Genomic DNA, 16,532 nt, shown 5'->3' on the forward strand with positions numbered 1-16,532 from the left:
TTTTAGGATTGCTTGTTCTAGCTTCAAGAAGAATGCTGGTGCAATTTTGATTGGGATTGCATTGAATGTGTAGATTGCTTTGGGTAGTATTGACATTTTAACAATATTTGTTCTTCCAATCCATGAGCATGGAATGTTTTTCCATTTCTTTGTATCTTCTTCAATTTCCTTCATAAGTTTTCTATAGTTTTCAGCATACAGATCTTTTACATCTTTGGTTAGGTTTATTCCTAGGTATTTTATGATCCTTGGTGCAATTGTGAATGGGATCAGTTTCTTTATTTGTCTTTCTGTTGCTTCATTATTAGTGTATAAGAATGCAACTGATTTCTGTACATTAATTTTGTATCCTGTGACTTTGCTGAATTCATGTATCAGTTCTAGCAGACTTTTCGTGGAGTCTGTCGGGTTTTCCATGTGTAGTATCATGTCATCTGCAAAAAGTGAAAGCTTGACTTCATCTTTTCCAATTTTGATGCCTTTGATTTCATTTTGTTGTCTGATTGCTGATGTTAGAACTTCCAACACTATGTTAAACAACAGTGGTGAGAGTGGACATCCCTGTCGTGTTCCAGATCTCGGGGGGAAAGCTCTCAGTTTTTCCCCATTGAGGATGATATTAGCTGTGGGTTTTTCATAAATGGCTTTTATGATGTTTAAGTATGTTCCTTCTATCCCGACTTTCTCAAGGGGTTTTTATTAAGAAAGGATGCTGAGGGGCACCTGGGTGGCTCAGTCGGTTGGGCGTCCGACTTCGGCTCAGGTCACGATCTCACGGTCCGTGAGTTCGAGCCCCGCGTCGGGCTCTGGGCTGATGGCTCAGAGCCTGGAGCCTGCTTCCGATTCTGTGTCTCCCTCTCTCTCTGCCCCTCCCCCATTCATGCTCTGTCTCTCTCTGTCTCAAAAATAAATAAAACGTTAAAAAAAATAAAAAAAAAAAAGAAAGGATGCTGAATTTTGTTAAATGCTTTTTCTGCATCCATTGGCAGGATCATATGGTTCTTATCTTTTCTTTTATTAATGTGATGTATCACATTGATTGATTTGCGAATGTTGAACCAGTCCTGCAGCCCAGGAATGAATCCCACTTGATCATGGTGAATAATTCTTTTTATTTATATGCTGTTGAATTCTATTTGCTAGTAGCTTGTTGAGAATTTTTGCATCCATATTCATCAGGGATATTGGCCTGTAGTTCTCTTTTTTTTCTGGGTCTCTGTCTGGTTTGGGAATCAAAGTAATGCTGGTTTCATAGAATGAGTCTGGAAGTTTCCCTTACCTTTCTATTTTTTGGAACAGCTTGAGAAGGATAGGTATTATCTCTGCTTTAAATGTCTGGTAGAATTCCCCAGGGAAGCCATCTGGTCCTGGACTCTTATTTGTTGGGAGATTTTTGATAACTGATTCAATTTCTTTGCAGGTTATGGGTCTGTTCACATTTTCTATTTCTTCCCATTTGAGTTTTAGAAGTGTGTATTTAGGAATTTGTCCATTTCTTCCAGGCTGTCCAGTTTGTTGGCATATAATTTTTCATAGTATTCCCTGATAATTGCTTGTATTTCTGAGGGATTGGTTGTAATAATTCCATTTTCATTCATGATTTTATCTATTTGGGTCGTCTCCCTTTTCTTTTTGAGAAGCCTGGCTAGAGGTGTATCAGTTTTGTTTATTTTTTCAAAAAACCAACTCTTGGTTTCATTGATCTGCTCTACAGTTTTTTTTAGATTCTATATTGTTTATTTCAGCTCTGATCTTTATTATTTCTCTTCTTCTGCTGGGTTTGGGGTGTCTTTGCTGTTCTGCTTCTAGTTCCTCTAGGTGTGCTGTTAGATTCTGTATTTGGGATTTTTCTTGTTTCTTGAGATAGGCCTGGATTGCAATGTATTTTCCTCTCAGGACTGCCTTTGCTGCATCCCAAAGCATTTGGATTGTATTTTCATTTTCATTTGTTTCCATATATTTTTTGATTTCTTCTCTAATTGCCTGGTTGACCCATTCATTCTTTAGTAGGGTGTTCTTTAACCTCCATGCTTTTGGAGGTTTTCCAGACTTTTTCCTGTGGCTAATTCAAGTTTCATAGCATTGGGGTCTAAAAGTGTGCATGGTATGATCTCAATTCTTGTATACTTATGAAGGGCTGTTTTGTGACCCAGTATGTGATCTATCTTGGAGAATGTTCCATGTGCACTCGAGAAGAAAGTATATTCTGTTGCTTTGGGATGCAGAGTTCTAAATATATCTGTCAAGCCCATCTGATCCAATGTATCATTCAGGGGCCTTGTTTCCTTATTGATTTCCTGTCTAGATGATCTATCCATTGCTGTAAGTGGGGTACTAAAGTCCCCTGCAATTACCACATTGTTATCAATAAGGTTGCTTATGTTTGTGAGTAATTGTTTTATATATTTGGGGGGTCCTGTATTCGGCGCATAGACATTTATAACTGTTAGCTTTTCCTGATGGATAGACCCTGTGATTATTATATAATGCCCTTCTTCATCTCTTGTTAGAGCCTTTAATTTAAAGTCTAGTTTGTCTGATATAAGTATGACTACTCCAGCTTTTTTTTGACTTCCAGTAGCATGATAGATAGTTCTCCGTCCCCTCACTTTCAATCTGAAGGTGTCCTCAGGTCTAAAATGAGTCTCTTGTAGACAGCAAATAGATGGGTCTTGTTTCTTTATCCATTCTGATACCCTATGTCTTTTGGTTGGAGCATTTAGTCCCTTTACATTCAGTGTTATTATTAAAAGATAGGGGTTTAGAGTCATTGTGATGTCTGTAGGTTTCATGCTTATAGTGATGTCTCTGGTACTTTGTGGTCCTTGCAACATTTCACTCACAGAGTCCCCTTTAGGATCTCTTATAGGGCTGGTTTAGTGGTGATGAATTCCTTCAGTTTTTGTTTGTTTGGGAAAGCCTTTATCTCTCCTTCTATTCTGAATGACAGACTTGCTGGATAAAGGATTCTCGGCTGCATATTTTTTTCTGTTCATCATCTTGAAGATTTCCTGCCATTCCTTTCTGGCTTGCCAAGTTTCAGTAGATAGGTCTGCGACTACCCTTATGTGTCTACCTTTGTATGTTAGGGCCCGTTTATCCCTAGCTTCTTTCAGAATTCTCTCTTTATCCTTGTATTTTGCCAGTTTCACTATATGTTGTGCAGAAGATCGATTCAAGTTATATCTGAAGGGAGTTCTCTGTGCCTCTTGGATTTCAGTGCCTGCTTCCTTCCCCAGATCAGGGAAGTTCTCAGCTATGATTTGTTCAAGTACACCTTCAGCCCCTTTCTTTCTCTCTTCTTCTTCTGGAATTCCTATGATACAGATATTTTTCCATTTGATTGCATCACTTAGTTCTCTAATTCTCCCCTCACACTCCTGGATTTTTTATCTCTCTTTTTCTCACCCTCCTCTTTTTCCATAATTTATCTTCTAATTCACCTATTCTCTGCCTTTTCAATCCATGCTATGGCTGCCTCCATTTTATTTTGCACCTCATTTATAGCAGTTTTTAATTCCTCATGACTATCTTTTAGTCCCTTTATCTCTGTAGCAATAGATTCTCTGCTGTCCTCTATGCTTTTTTCAAGTCCAGCGATTAATTTTATGACTATTATTCTAAATTCTTGTTCCGTTATATTGCTTAAATTGTTTTTGATCAATTCATTAGGTGTAGCTACTTCCTGGAGTTTCTTTTGAGGAGAATTCTTCCGTTTCATCATTTTGGGTAGTCCCTGCAGTAGCTCCAAAGTGCAGTGCACTTCCCCTGGGCTGTCCAGAGTAACTTGTGTTGGTGGGCATGGCCGCAGTCAGACTTGACTGTCTGCTCCCAGCCCACCACTGGAGCCACAGTCAGACTGGTGTGTACCTTATCTTCCCCTCTCCCAGGGGCAGGACTCACTGTGGAGTGGTGTGGCCCCTGTCCAGGCTGCTTGCACACTGCCAGGCTTGTGGTGCTGCCTCAATGGTATCTAGCCAAGGGCATATTAGACAGGGTGGGTCCGCAAGTTGCACAGGGGCAGGAGGGGCAAGCTTAGCCAGCTTTGCCATGGGTGGTCCCCTGTGGAAGGGGCCCTGCAGCACTGGGAGGGAGGCAGGCCTGTCGGAGGGATGGATCCACAGAAGCATAGCATTGGGCATTTGTGTGGTGCAAGCAAGTTCAGTGATGGGAACTGGTTCCCTTTGGAATTTCAGCTGGAGGATGAGAGAGGGAAATGGCGCTTGCCAGTACCTTTGTTCCCCCGCTGAGCTCTGTCCTATGGGGGCTCAACCACTCTCCCTCCTGGCGTCCTCTCACCTTCCCTGCTCTCTGAGAGCAGAGCTGTTGAGTTTTAACATTCCAGATGTTAAGTCCCGCTGGCTGTCAGAATTCACGGAGTCCAGCCCCTCCGCTTTTGCAAGCCATACTTCAGGGGCTCTGCCTTGCCTGGTAGGCTGCCCCTCCACTGCCCCTGCTCCCTCCCGCCAGTCTGTGTAGCACGCACCGCCTCTCCACCCTTCCTACCCTCTTCCCGTGGGCCTCTTGTCTATGCTTGGCTCTGGAGAGTCTGTTCTGCTAGTCTTCTGGCTGTTTTCTGGGTTATTGAGGAAGATGTGGGTGGAATCTAAGCAATCAGCAGGACGAGGTGAGCCCAGAGTCCTCCCATGCTGCCATATTCCCAGAACTCTCTTTCATATATTTTCTTAATTCTAGTTTTGGCCTTTTATTTTCCACTTAAAGAAGTTCTTTAATATTTCTTACAATAAAGCCTGTTTAGTGGTGATTAACTCCTTCAGCTTTTGCTTATCTGGGAAACTCTTTATCTCCCCTTCAATTTTTAATAATAAACTTGCCCGGTATTCCTGGTTGTGGTTTTTTTTCCTTTCAGCACTTTGAATATATCATGTCACTGCTTTCTGGCCTGTAAAGTTTCTGCTGAAAAATTAGCTGATACTCTTATAGCAGGTTCCCTTATATACAACTAATTGCTCTTCTCTTGCTGCTTTTAAGATTCTCTCTTTGCCTTTAATTTTTGACATTTAAATTATAATGTATCTTGGTGTTCATCTTGTTTGGGACTTTCTATTATTCCTGGCCTGGATATCTGTTTTCTTTTCCAAGTTAGGGAAGTTTTTAACTATTAATTATTCAGATAAGTCTTCTGCCGCCTTCTCTCTGTCTTCTGCCTCTGGGACCCCTAAAAGACAAATGTTAGTATGCTTGACGTTTTCCTAGAGGTCCCTTAAACTATCTTCACTTTTAAAAAATTCTTTTTTCTCTTGTCTTTTCAGTTTGGGTGATTTCCACTAAATCTTCAAGATTATTGATCCACTGTTCTGTATCACTTAATCTGCTGTTTATTCCCTCTGGTATATTGTTGATTTCTGTTACTGTATCATATAGCTCTAATTCATACTTTCTTATACTCTGTCTCTTTATTGAAGTTCACACTGTTTTCATATAATCTTCTCTTGAGCTCATAAAGTAAACATGGCAATTACTTTGAACTGTATTGGATAGATTGTTTATCTTTGCTTTGTTCTGTTCTTTTTCTGAGGTTTTGTTTTATTCTTTCATTTGCAAGTTTTTCCTCATACTCCTCATTTTGCCCAAATCTGTGTTTGTTTTTCTATATTAGGTAGTCCAGCTATAACTCCCAGATTTAAAGGAGTGTCCTTATGTAGGAGATGTCCTGTGGGGGACAAGAAGGACAATCACCCTGGCCATTAGAACCAGGTGTTCCAGGGGTATCCTATTTGTCAGCCATATGTACCTTTCTGTTGTGGCAGAATCATGACTGCTAAGGGGGTAGTGGTGGGTGGGACTGACTCAGAGCCTGACTTTGTTATATTTGTTTTTATGGTTATCTGACATTTAAGGTAATTGTACTACATTTCTACCTATGTAGTGATAAAAAAAATTACCTTTAAATTCTCTTATTTCAGTAAAATGTGAGAGTTAATTGAAAGAATATATTAAGTAGAACATTTATGAAAGAAGTTGAAGGGGACACATAGAAATAGAAAAGCATTCCATGATCATGGATTGGAAGAACAAACATTGTTAAAATGTCTATACTTCCCAAAGCAATCTACACATTTAATGTAATCCCTATCAAAATACCGACAGCACTTTTCACAGAGCCAGAACAAATAAACCTAAAGTTTGTATGGAACCACAAAAGACCCCAAATAGCAAAAGTTAATCCTGATAAAGAAAAAAAAAAAAAAAAAAAACTGGAGGCAACATGGTTCTGGATTTCAAACTACATTATAAAGCTGTAGTCAAGACAGTATGGTACTAATACAAAAACAGACACGTAGATCAACAGAATAGAAAATTCAGAAATGGACCCCAACTATATGTTCAATTAATCTTCAACAAAGCAGGAAAGAATATCCAATGGAAAAAAGACAGTCTCTTTAACAAATGGTATTGGGAAAACTGGACAGCAACAAGCAGAAGAAGAAAACTGGAACACTTTCTTACACCATACAGAAAGATAAATTTAAAATGGATGAAAGACCTAAATATGATACAGTAAACCATCATAATGCTAGACAAGAACACAGCGGTAACCTCTTTGACTTCAGCCTGTGGGAGTAACTTCTTACTAAACGTATTGCCAGAGGCAAGGAAAACAAAAGCAAAAATGAACTACTGGGACTTCATCAAGATAAAAACCTTCTGCACAGTGAAGGAAACAATCAACAAAACTGAAAGGCAGCCTATGGAACGGGAGAGGATATTTGCAAATGACATACCTGATAAAGGGTTAGTATCCAAAATCTATAAAGAACTTATCAAACCAAACACCCAAATAACAATCCAGTTAAGAAATGAGAAGACACTTTTCCAAAGAAGATATCCAGAGTACTAACAGACACATGAAAAGATGCTCAACATCACTCATAATCAGGAAAATACAAATCTAGACCACGATGAGATACCACTTCACAACTGTCAGAATGGCTAAAATTAATAACACAAGAAACAACAGGTGTTGGTGAGGATGCAGAGAAAGGGGAACCTTCCTGCACTAGTTGTGGGGATGCATATTGGTGCAGCCATTTTAGAGAACAGTATGGAGTTTCCTCAAAAAGTTAAAAATAGAACTACCCTATGATCCAGCAATTACACTATAGGTGTTTGCCCAAAGGATACAAAACACAGATCCAAAGGGGTATGTGCACTCCGATGTGTATAGCAATATTATCAACAATAGAGCACAACTATGGAGAGAGCCCAAATGTCCATCAACAAAAGAATGGATAAAGAAGAAGTGGTATATATATGAAATGGAATATCACACAGCCATCAAAAAGAATGAAATCTTGCCATTTGCAATAACGTGGATTGAGCTACAATGTATTATGCGAAGCAAAATAAGTCAGGCAGAGAAAGACAAATACCATATGCTTTCACTTATATATGGAATTTAAGAAACAAAACAATGAACACATGGGAAGGGGGGAAAAGAGAAGAGAGGGAAAGAAAACACAAGAGACTCTTAACCATAGAGAACAAACTGGGTTAATGGAGGAAGGTGAGTGGGGGATGGGCTAGATTGGTAATGGGTATTAAGGAGGGGACTTGTTATGATGAGCACTGGGCATTGTATGTAAGTGATGAATCACTGAATGTTACCTCTGAAACCAATATGTACTGTATGTTAACTAACTAGAGTTTAAATAAAAATTTGAAAAGAAAAATAAATTAAAAAATAAAGAAGATATTAAGTAGGTATTAGTGCAGATGGCAATATTCTAAAGATAGCACATGAATGATTAAAGTTCTGGAAAACTTCACCAACAACATTATTTTCATGAGTTAAGCATAATCCATTTTACCACTTTTCTAATATTGAGCTTTTAATTTGTTTTCTATTATAAACAATGCTTCAAAGAACCTCTTATAGCTAAATATTATTCATATCCATGATGATTCCCTTAGGAGAATTCTCAGATGTGGAATTGTCAGGTGCAAGGGCAATGATTATATTATTTTAAAGTTTGAAATTAGTGTTCATTAACCATTTCTCTAAGTTTTTATTGAGACATGTAGGAGGTTAGCAAAGCAACATTTATGACCCAGAGGAATAATTTCTTGTTAATCAAAAGGTTGCTTAATGCAATTACCTTCAAGTGTGTTCCAGGACCACATGACAATTCCTCCCACCCTGGGGAAGTCCTGTGGTAGGGAAAATGGTTGGTTGGAAGATCTGATTTGTAGTTGATGTTACTGTTTCCACTTAATTAGCTTTGTGATCTTGTGCAAGTCACAACCTCTCTCTGAGCTATAATTTTCTCACTCATAAAGTCATACTAAAAATAATACAGTGTTTACCTCACTGAGCTGTGAAGATTAAATGAAATATGTGGAAATGGCTTGTAAATGCTAAAACATGATATAAAATGTTAGTAGCTGGTGTTATAAAAGTACAATATATGCTCCCCACTTGAGAGATTTTGCAAGTACAATTCTCAGGCTTCACAGATACAGGTCATCTCGTGCAATGCAGACAATTTTTTAATGTCATATGGGGACAGTATATAGAAAAAGTGGAGGGTATGAAAGAGAATTAAATTCCAATGAAAGCCTATTTCCTTACTGATTATTCCTTCCCATTCTCTCCTCAGCAAACACTAGAACCTTGTATGGCATTGCAGCCAACACTAATCCTGGGTTGAGCATTCTTTCTTATCATTAAATCTCATTGAAAACATCAGTTACTCAAAAGTCACATTACTTGTTAATCTAGAATTGGTCAGGTGGCTCAGAATTTCAGAGTTTGGGCCAGAACAAAAGTTAGCTATTTCTGGTACCTATAGATTTTTTGAAAAACTAATGATCTTCCCTGAGACTCTGTTCTCTTCCCATGATGCACGTTATCTGAATGGTCTCTTGTCATGGGTAGATTCAGGTAAAAATCAACCAATAAGCTGCCTACCAGAGAACAATGATGTTGATAAAACCCAGAGAGCAGAGCCCATTGTGAGTGCAGTGTGTTCAGAAGGGTAGGGGGCTAACCCTGAAGGCAGCTGGGTTCTAGATTTAGCTCTGCCATGAACTACCTAGAATCTGAATGTCCGCATCTGTAAAATAAGTGAGTTAGATTAGAATCTAGCCACAAGGTCTTTAAGGTCTCTGTTCACAGTAAGATTCTATAGCTCTATAGGTCAGTTAACAAATAAAGGGATTAACCTTCCCAACCTTCCACCATGGGCAAGACAGAAAATACTGAAGCCAGAGGGTCTCAGCTGGGAGTTTGGGAGGAGCATGGATTCTACTCTGTGACATCACAATATTCAGCCCAGGCTCCAACTTGGCCACTGAGAAGAAAGTAACAGGAGGTTCAGCTATTGATATATTAGAGGCAGGACACTACCGGAAAGAGCTAGAAGGAATCAGCTAGCCATGCCTCCAGTTCAGGTATGTAACAATTGCTAAGCTTAGAATAGAAATTGCTGTTATCTAAAAAAATAGAAAGAGAGGACCAGGAGATGAGTGTATCTCCAGGCTTAGGAATAAGATAAGCATAGAGACTACGCACCACATACTTTACGGTAAAGGTTCTCAATGATCAGAAAAAGGCCAAAGGCAGTCCCACCAGAAAGCGAGTTGTGTTATGTCCTCTTAATAGCCAGACTTATTTAATGTCATGAAGCCAGATGAAGATATTTCCAAGACTTTTAACCCCTCACCGGTCTATCCCCAACCATGGCAAAAATGCAAAAGCAACAGTTACCTCGAGGAAGTCAGTGTAAAATTACTTTGTAGAGTAGTTTACATTTATTGCCTGGTGGTGTTTATTCTTTTAATAGCTTCTTCCCAACATTGAAAGGGAAGAATAGACTTAACAAAAAATAAGTTAACTGAAAGAACTGAAAGAAGTATTTTCATAGAAGATAATACAAAGATAGAAACAAAAGTAATAAAAAGAGGAGAAATAAATTTATTATGGGTTAGCAACCAAGATTAAATTTAAAGCCTTGAAATTTCAAGGCTTAAAAGGCAAAAGGCCATCATCTCCTATAAACAGTGAAAGAGAAGGGCCTTATGGTTGAGAAGTAGGTAAAACAGTTCAGCTGGAACCATCTACAGCTCCTCCCCCTCTAAAGAACTCATGCCAGTGAAATCATCGCTGGGGATGCAGACATTTCTGTTTTCTTTACCTTGCCTTGGGGTTTTGGCTTCTAAAGTATTTGTTTCTTCCTGGAGTCTTGGGGCCCGGAGAGGCTCAAGTGACGGGCAAATAGCTGTTCTGTTTACCAGTAGGGCGGAGCATGGGGTGAGCGCCAGGTCCTGACTCATCTCCATTGGCCTCCCTCCGTGTCTCAACACACTGCGACCCCAGAGCTGAGTACAAGACTGTTCAGGCAAGCACGCTGAGATTTGCCCGCAAGAGCTAAGTTTATTGCCACATTCCCTCAGTGGAAGCAGCAGTCCAGTGTTCTGACAGGTAGATTAGTTACCCACAGGGGACTCCAATAGCAATAGACCAGGGGACGGGAGATCCAATCTCTAACCACAGGACACAATTTTAACACACTATGACTTCCAACATCAGGAATAAATATATCTCAGCAGTAAGACCAATACTCTATACACTATAAAAGTAGTAATAACCTAAAGCATGTCAATAAATCCGGAGGTCCAGATGAAAACAAAATGTACTTGTACATTAACTCTACTATATATTCAACCTCCCTCTAGAGAAACCATCATGATTTTTACAATTACAGTATTTATTTATTAAAAATGTTTTTTTAATGTTTATTTTTTGAGAGAGAGACACAGACAGGGGTGAGTGGGGGAGAGACTGAGAGAGATGGAGACACACAATCTGAAGCAGGCTCCAGGCTCTGAGCTGTCAGTGCAGAGCCTGATGCAGGGCTTGAACCCACAAACCACGAGATCATGACCTAAGCCGAAGTCAGATGCTCAACCGACGGAGCCACTCAGGTGCCCCTACAGTTACATTATGATCCAACTTCTTAGGTCCTTGAAAATTAAATCCCCAATGGTCCAACTTTTAGACTTCATTAATAGTTATTGAAAACCAAGTTTAGGTTTAACTTAAAATAATATCCAAAAAACACAGTGTCCTAACTTGTCTACATTTATATTCCTTGACTATAATGTTCTCTGAGCATTGTGTTAGTCACATACCATGGAATTTTAGAGTTGGAGGGGAACTAACAGATCATACATTCCAATGTCCTCATTTCTACAAGAGGGAACCAGCACAGAGAGGTTGTGTCTTGACTTAGGTCATTAAGCTAGTTAGTGTTAGCTTGGGGAACATAGCTTAAGTCCTCTTACTTTCAGCCAGGTGTCTTCAATATTCCCTGCCCCTAATTCATGCTGAAAGAATTAACTATTCATATCTGACCTATTTTAGAATATCCTAAGAAAGGAAATCTCATTTCCTTGGAGTGGTTATTAGTAAATTCAAGTACTCTATATAGGTGGCACCAGTCACCAAAACTCTCCTAGCCTTTATAGCTCCAAATAGAACAAGCTTTGGTCAAGGTCAAGAAAAGGCATCCAAGACCCCATCCAAAAGGCTGAGATAACAATTAAAATAAATCCAGGGAAACTGACAGGTTATTCTGCCTTGAGGCCTGATTAGAAGTAGTTCACTGAAAGAAAAAAAAAAAAAGAAAAGAAAAAAGGCATTTATAACATTAACAACTTTCTGCTTTTTAATAAATATGCCGACTTTCTGTGGCCTTGCCTTTTCCAGTTTAGCTAGATCACTGTGTTTATGTGTATGAGTGTGTATACTCTGTATGTATATCATATATATGTATACTCCATAGATGTATGTATGAGTGAACACTTCATCTGGCAGGTGTGGCTATTACACCATCTGTGGTAACCTATTCTTACTACCTAATATACCTCCTTTATGAGCCTCTCCTGACCCTTCCCATGAATTAATATTTTATTTGTAATTATGAGCTGCCTTAGATTTTTCCAGGGTTTGTTTTATGTAGAGCTGTATATGTCTTGCATCTCTAATTAACCTGTAAGTCTGAGCCCAGTCATTCCCTGGATACAGATACTCACAGCTTTTTCCTATTCAATTCATTGCAAATATATTAATATCTGTCTAAAGTCCCAAAATCTGAAAGGAAATGAAATTGCTGAATATAAATATAGATCTCATTTTCATAGTCATCAGTGCCAAAGATCTGATGAATATTTTCTAGGCTGCTAGACTGTTTTTTAACCAACTGAAAAGTGTATATCCTGTAAGGAACTTCCATATGTTTCTAGCTATCCATGCAGATTATCTTTCATAAAAGAGAATTATTAAATGATCACTAATAGAAAAGAACATTCCATCATGACATAGGGTTTAAACGGGTTGTAGTAATGTCTTTCAGCTTCCACATTAATTGCAAAGGTTGTGTAATATATTGAGTAACTTTGCACATACTACAGCATAAAACTTCATGAGAAAGGTGATTGTAAGAAATGGAGGGTTTTATAAAAAGAGCTTTAATTGCAGATTCTTCATTGTGGGTTTTGCATTTTCATCTCTACAGTAAACTGAAACACAGGTATGCCAAGTGAACTTTTGAAATGTTTTCCATCAAATTACCCAAGAAAATGCATCCTGATCAGTTTTATTTAACAGCTTTGGGAGGAAAAAAAAGCAAAGAAATCTACCTTGCCAGAGATCAAGGCATTTGATTCTTTCTCTTGCTGCCACCACCTGGGGTGCCTTGGCATCTGGCCACACCTGGATCTCTGACACATACAGGACTCTCCTTTATCCCAGCCCAGCCTCCATGCCCACTCTCCTAAGAATTGTGCAATGAGACCTTTGTAACCTGAGGCTTGTGAAGTCTGGAAAGGAATGTGACACAGAGCCAACAGACGTTGCTGCCACCAGGGCTTAGAAGGAGCTTTCCTACCTGTTCACCTGGTGCCTGGGGGAATCTCAGAAGGGGAAAGGTATGCTCTAAAAGGAGTGGGAATGGAGCCTTTGGCAAGACAATGAAGCAATCACTCGGGTGTCTTTTCCCTGTTCTCTTTGCCAACCTTCAGAGTCATGTTTCATGCTGCTCCCAAGAGTAGTCTCAGATCCACTTTTGAACCACTTCCTTTCCTACTCCTAATTACACTCCCTGCTGAAAGCTATGAGTAGTAGGTTCATTCTTCCAGTGGCTCTATAAATGCTGATGGGTGATCCTAATGGGGGTTCTATATTAAACAGTGATATTGATGACAGATTGGTGGGAGCTGTTGGCGGGACAGCTGGAGAGATCTTTGTGATCAGAGCCCTACCCTATTGGTACTTGTCAGTTAGCAACACAAAACTCTTCTCCTCACCTCCCCCACATACATCTTCCTCCATCATGGCAAATACACAATCTGCCCATTGGCAATACTTGAGGTTGTCCTACCTCTTCTGCCCAGGGAATTCTGTCATGAGCTGAGTCAGGAATAACTGTCTTTTAAGTTGCCCATTTATCAGGGCATTTGGGTGGTTCAGTCGGTTGAGTGTCCAACTCTTGATTTCAGCTCAGGTCATGATCCCAGGATTGTGGGATTGAGGCCCATGTCGGACTCCGTGCTGAGGATGGAGCCTGCTTAAGATTCTCTCTCTCTCTCTCTCTCTCTCTCTCTCTTTCTCTCTCTCCCCTTCTGCCCCTCTCCCTTACTCGCACTTCTCTCTCTCAAAAATAAAATAAAATAAAATAAAATAAAATAAAATAAAATAAAATAAAATAAAATAAAATGTTAAAAAAAAGTTGCCCAATCATAATGGTCACACAAGTAGACCTCTAAAAGGAAGAACTAAAAGAAAGTGAAAGACTTACTCTTCAGTCTTATACTGTTTAGAACAACCAAATATAATTAATTATAAAGGACAAGTTCTGTATTTTATCAATATTGCTTATAAACAAAAGGTAGTCCCTGAAAAACAGATTTTTAGCGAGTTGAGAAGGTAATTTACTTGACAATTACCAGTATTTTCCTTTCTTTAGAACATATTTAGAATGCAAAGTCATTATTATTAGAAAATGGAGGAAGGATTTCTTTTATGTTAGAATAGGTTCTTTTCTATGTTAGGAACTGATACCACCTCACACCTCTAACTAACATATTACCTCTTGCTGTACTCTGTCCTTTCAAGGTGGTTCTCCTTTCTTCCCCAAATGAATTCAGTATCAGTTTCAATCCACTTTGTGGTTTTTGAAAACTCAATATGTACCAGGCTCTGTGACAATAAAAAAGTTAAATGTCTGGCATAAATTTGGCTCTTTAAGAATTAAGAATTTAGTTAGGGAGACAAGATATTTACCTTTGAAGAGTTCAAAAGCAAAAAGGAGTTTAAAAACTGCATAACTATGAAAAATATTTGTATTGTGGACTTCAAAGTGTCCAGGGGCTAAGGGAAGAGTAGAGGTGAAGTTGCCCCAGGTTGCTCATCATAGCAGAGTTGGGACTTGAAGAGAAATAGTAGCATGCTGTTTAAGTAGTAGGCTTAAAGAGAAAAACCATTTTCTAGATTTTGGTCCTGGAACAACAGGTCTTCTCCTATTCACAGACCTTATCTCCACTCTCCCTGTACTTCTACAATTCTGTTTTTGCATGCAAGGCGAACAAACAATTCACATGGCTTTGTTGGGATATGGAAAATAGGAGTCATGGAAACATGGCACATGAGAAAAGATTAAACCAACCTTAACATGTGGTTTCTGTGAAAGGCCCAGCATACTCTACCCTGAACTGTGTCTGATTTTAATCATGGACATGGGCTTCCTGATCTCCCACCCAAAAGTTGGCATGTTCCAGACCTAATTCATTGCATTCCTCCAAATTTTCTCCCTTTTTTGTGATTCCCATCTCAGCCAATGACCTTACCATAGTCCCAGTTATTCTGACGAGGTGGTGAGTCCTTTCTGATTCCTTTGACTCTCCTCCCATTCACTTGGTTATCAAGCCCACCAGGTTATCTCCACATCTCTTTCAAGTCCATTTCTTCTGCCAGTTCCGCCTGATGTTGCCCTGGGCCAGGCTCTCATTCTCTTTCCCTAAGATTACCCATCTCCCCAACTTCATTGCTCTGATCTCTGTTGTTTACATCTTTCTAAAATAAATACTGGAGGTTTTCACTTGCTAGGTTAAAAATGGTTCAAGATTTCCCACTGTTTAAAAAATGAAGACCAAACTCCTTATCTTGGCTTTCAAGGTCTTTCACTTTTTCTAGCCATTCTCCTCTGCCAACCATTCACTTAGTCTTCCGCAGTTTATTAACCAGATGGACTCCTCTACTTTCCGTTCTCCAGAATGCCCAGCCCTTTCTTTCCTCGATGGTCTTACTCATACAGTTCTCTTCTGACAGCTGAATTCCTACAGGATTCCTCCTCAGATTGGTGACTTTTTCTTTCTTCCTTCATTTATGATTTTCTCATGGCATTCTTTTTTTTTTAATGTTTATTTATTTTTAAGAGAGAGAGAGTGTGTGAGTGGAAGGGGCAGAGAGAGAGAGAGAGAGAGGAAGACAGAATCTGAAGTAGGCTCCAGGTTCTGAGCTGTCAGCACAGAACCCGATGCAGGTCTGGAACTCAAGAACTGGAAGATCATGGCCTGAGCTGAAGTCAGATACTTAATTGACCAAGTCACCCAGGTGCCCCTCTCATGGCATTCTTATTTTTATGACCCTTTTGGCTGAAGGAGTGAGCCAGGTGGGGTTGGAAGACCAAGAAGAAGAGAGAAGAGTTTCTTAAGACCCGAAATAGCATGTGCAAAGACTCAGAGTAAAGAGAGAATGGCATCTTCAAGGAACTGAGCAGTGTACAGTAGTTGGTAGAAATCAAATCTAAGCAGAGAGGAAAGAACTGGGGAGAGATGGCACTGGACCTGCTACGGAGCTGGGGTTTTAACTTAAGATCAGTGGGCAGCTTTCTTTCTTCTTTATAAAGTTTATCTATCTATTTTTAAAATTTATTTAGTAATCTCTACATCCAACATGGGGCTACTCACAACCCCAACATTAAGAGTTGCATGGTCTCCTTACTGAGCCAGCCAGGTGCCCCTGGTGGGTAGGTAGTTTTAAAGGGTTGGTTATAAGCAGGGGAGCAATAGATATTATTTGCACTTTAAAAGAACGTAATTTATGGAGAACAGATGGGAATGGAGAAAAACTGGAGAAAAGACTGTCAGTTAGGATCCTGGTAGGGTAAACCAAGGAGATGATAAGCTTGGTCTAGGGTAGTGACAGTAGAAAAGAGAGGAAGGCAGTGGACTTCTGGAAGGCCCAGGAATGATACTGTACTAGGTGCAGTATCACTTCCCACTAATGCCCCACTAAGCAGATCAGACTTTATCTTGTAGGAAACAGGAAGCAACAAGGATTTCTTAGCTTAGGTAAATCTACATTTTTGAAAGAGAACACTGGAGATGATATGGAAGAAGGCTAGAAGGGGAAGACTGGTTGCAGATGGACAGGAAGCAAAGTCATTGAGGTGGGTGTTAAATGCTGATGGCACAGTTGCTCAAAGCAAGTGAACCCCTCTCAGCACTGG

The 16,532-nt window shown here is 39.5% G+C and overlaps 1 protein-coding gene across 6 annotated transcripts in view; it reads left to right on the forward strand.

Annotated features, from left to right (window-relative positions):
- Window positions 1-9,254: 9,254 nt before the first annotated feature.
- DNAJC5B (DnaJ heat shock protein family (Hsp40) member C5 beta) overlaps window positions 9,255-16,532 on the forward strand; it is a 97,795-nt gene continuing 90,517 nt past the window's right edge. For 2 of the 6 annotated variants that reach the window (XR_006212805.1, XR_006212806.1), the window contains exon 1: window positions 9,259-9,414. The gene's annotated coding sequence lies outside the window, so the exon portion shown is untranslated. Of the gene's footprint in view, window positions 9,415-12,539; window positions 12,952-16,532 lie in introns of all 6 variants that reach the window. The other 4 variants (XR_006212804.1, XM_007085016.2, XM_042972726.1 and 1 more) reach the window with 3 other exon arrangements.

The sequence above is a fragment of the Panthera tigris genome, chromosome F2 (assembly GCF_018350195.1).
Source record: "Panthera tigris isolate Pti1 chromosome F2, P.tigris_Pti1_mat1.1, whole genome shotgun sequence".
Taxonomy (NCBI): Eukaryota; Metazoa; Chordata; class Mammalia; order Carnivora; family Felidae; genus Panthera; species Panthera tigris.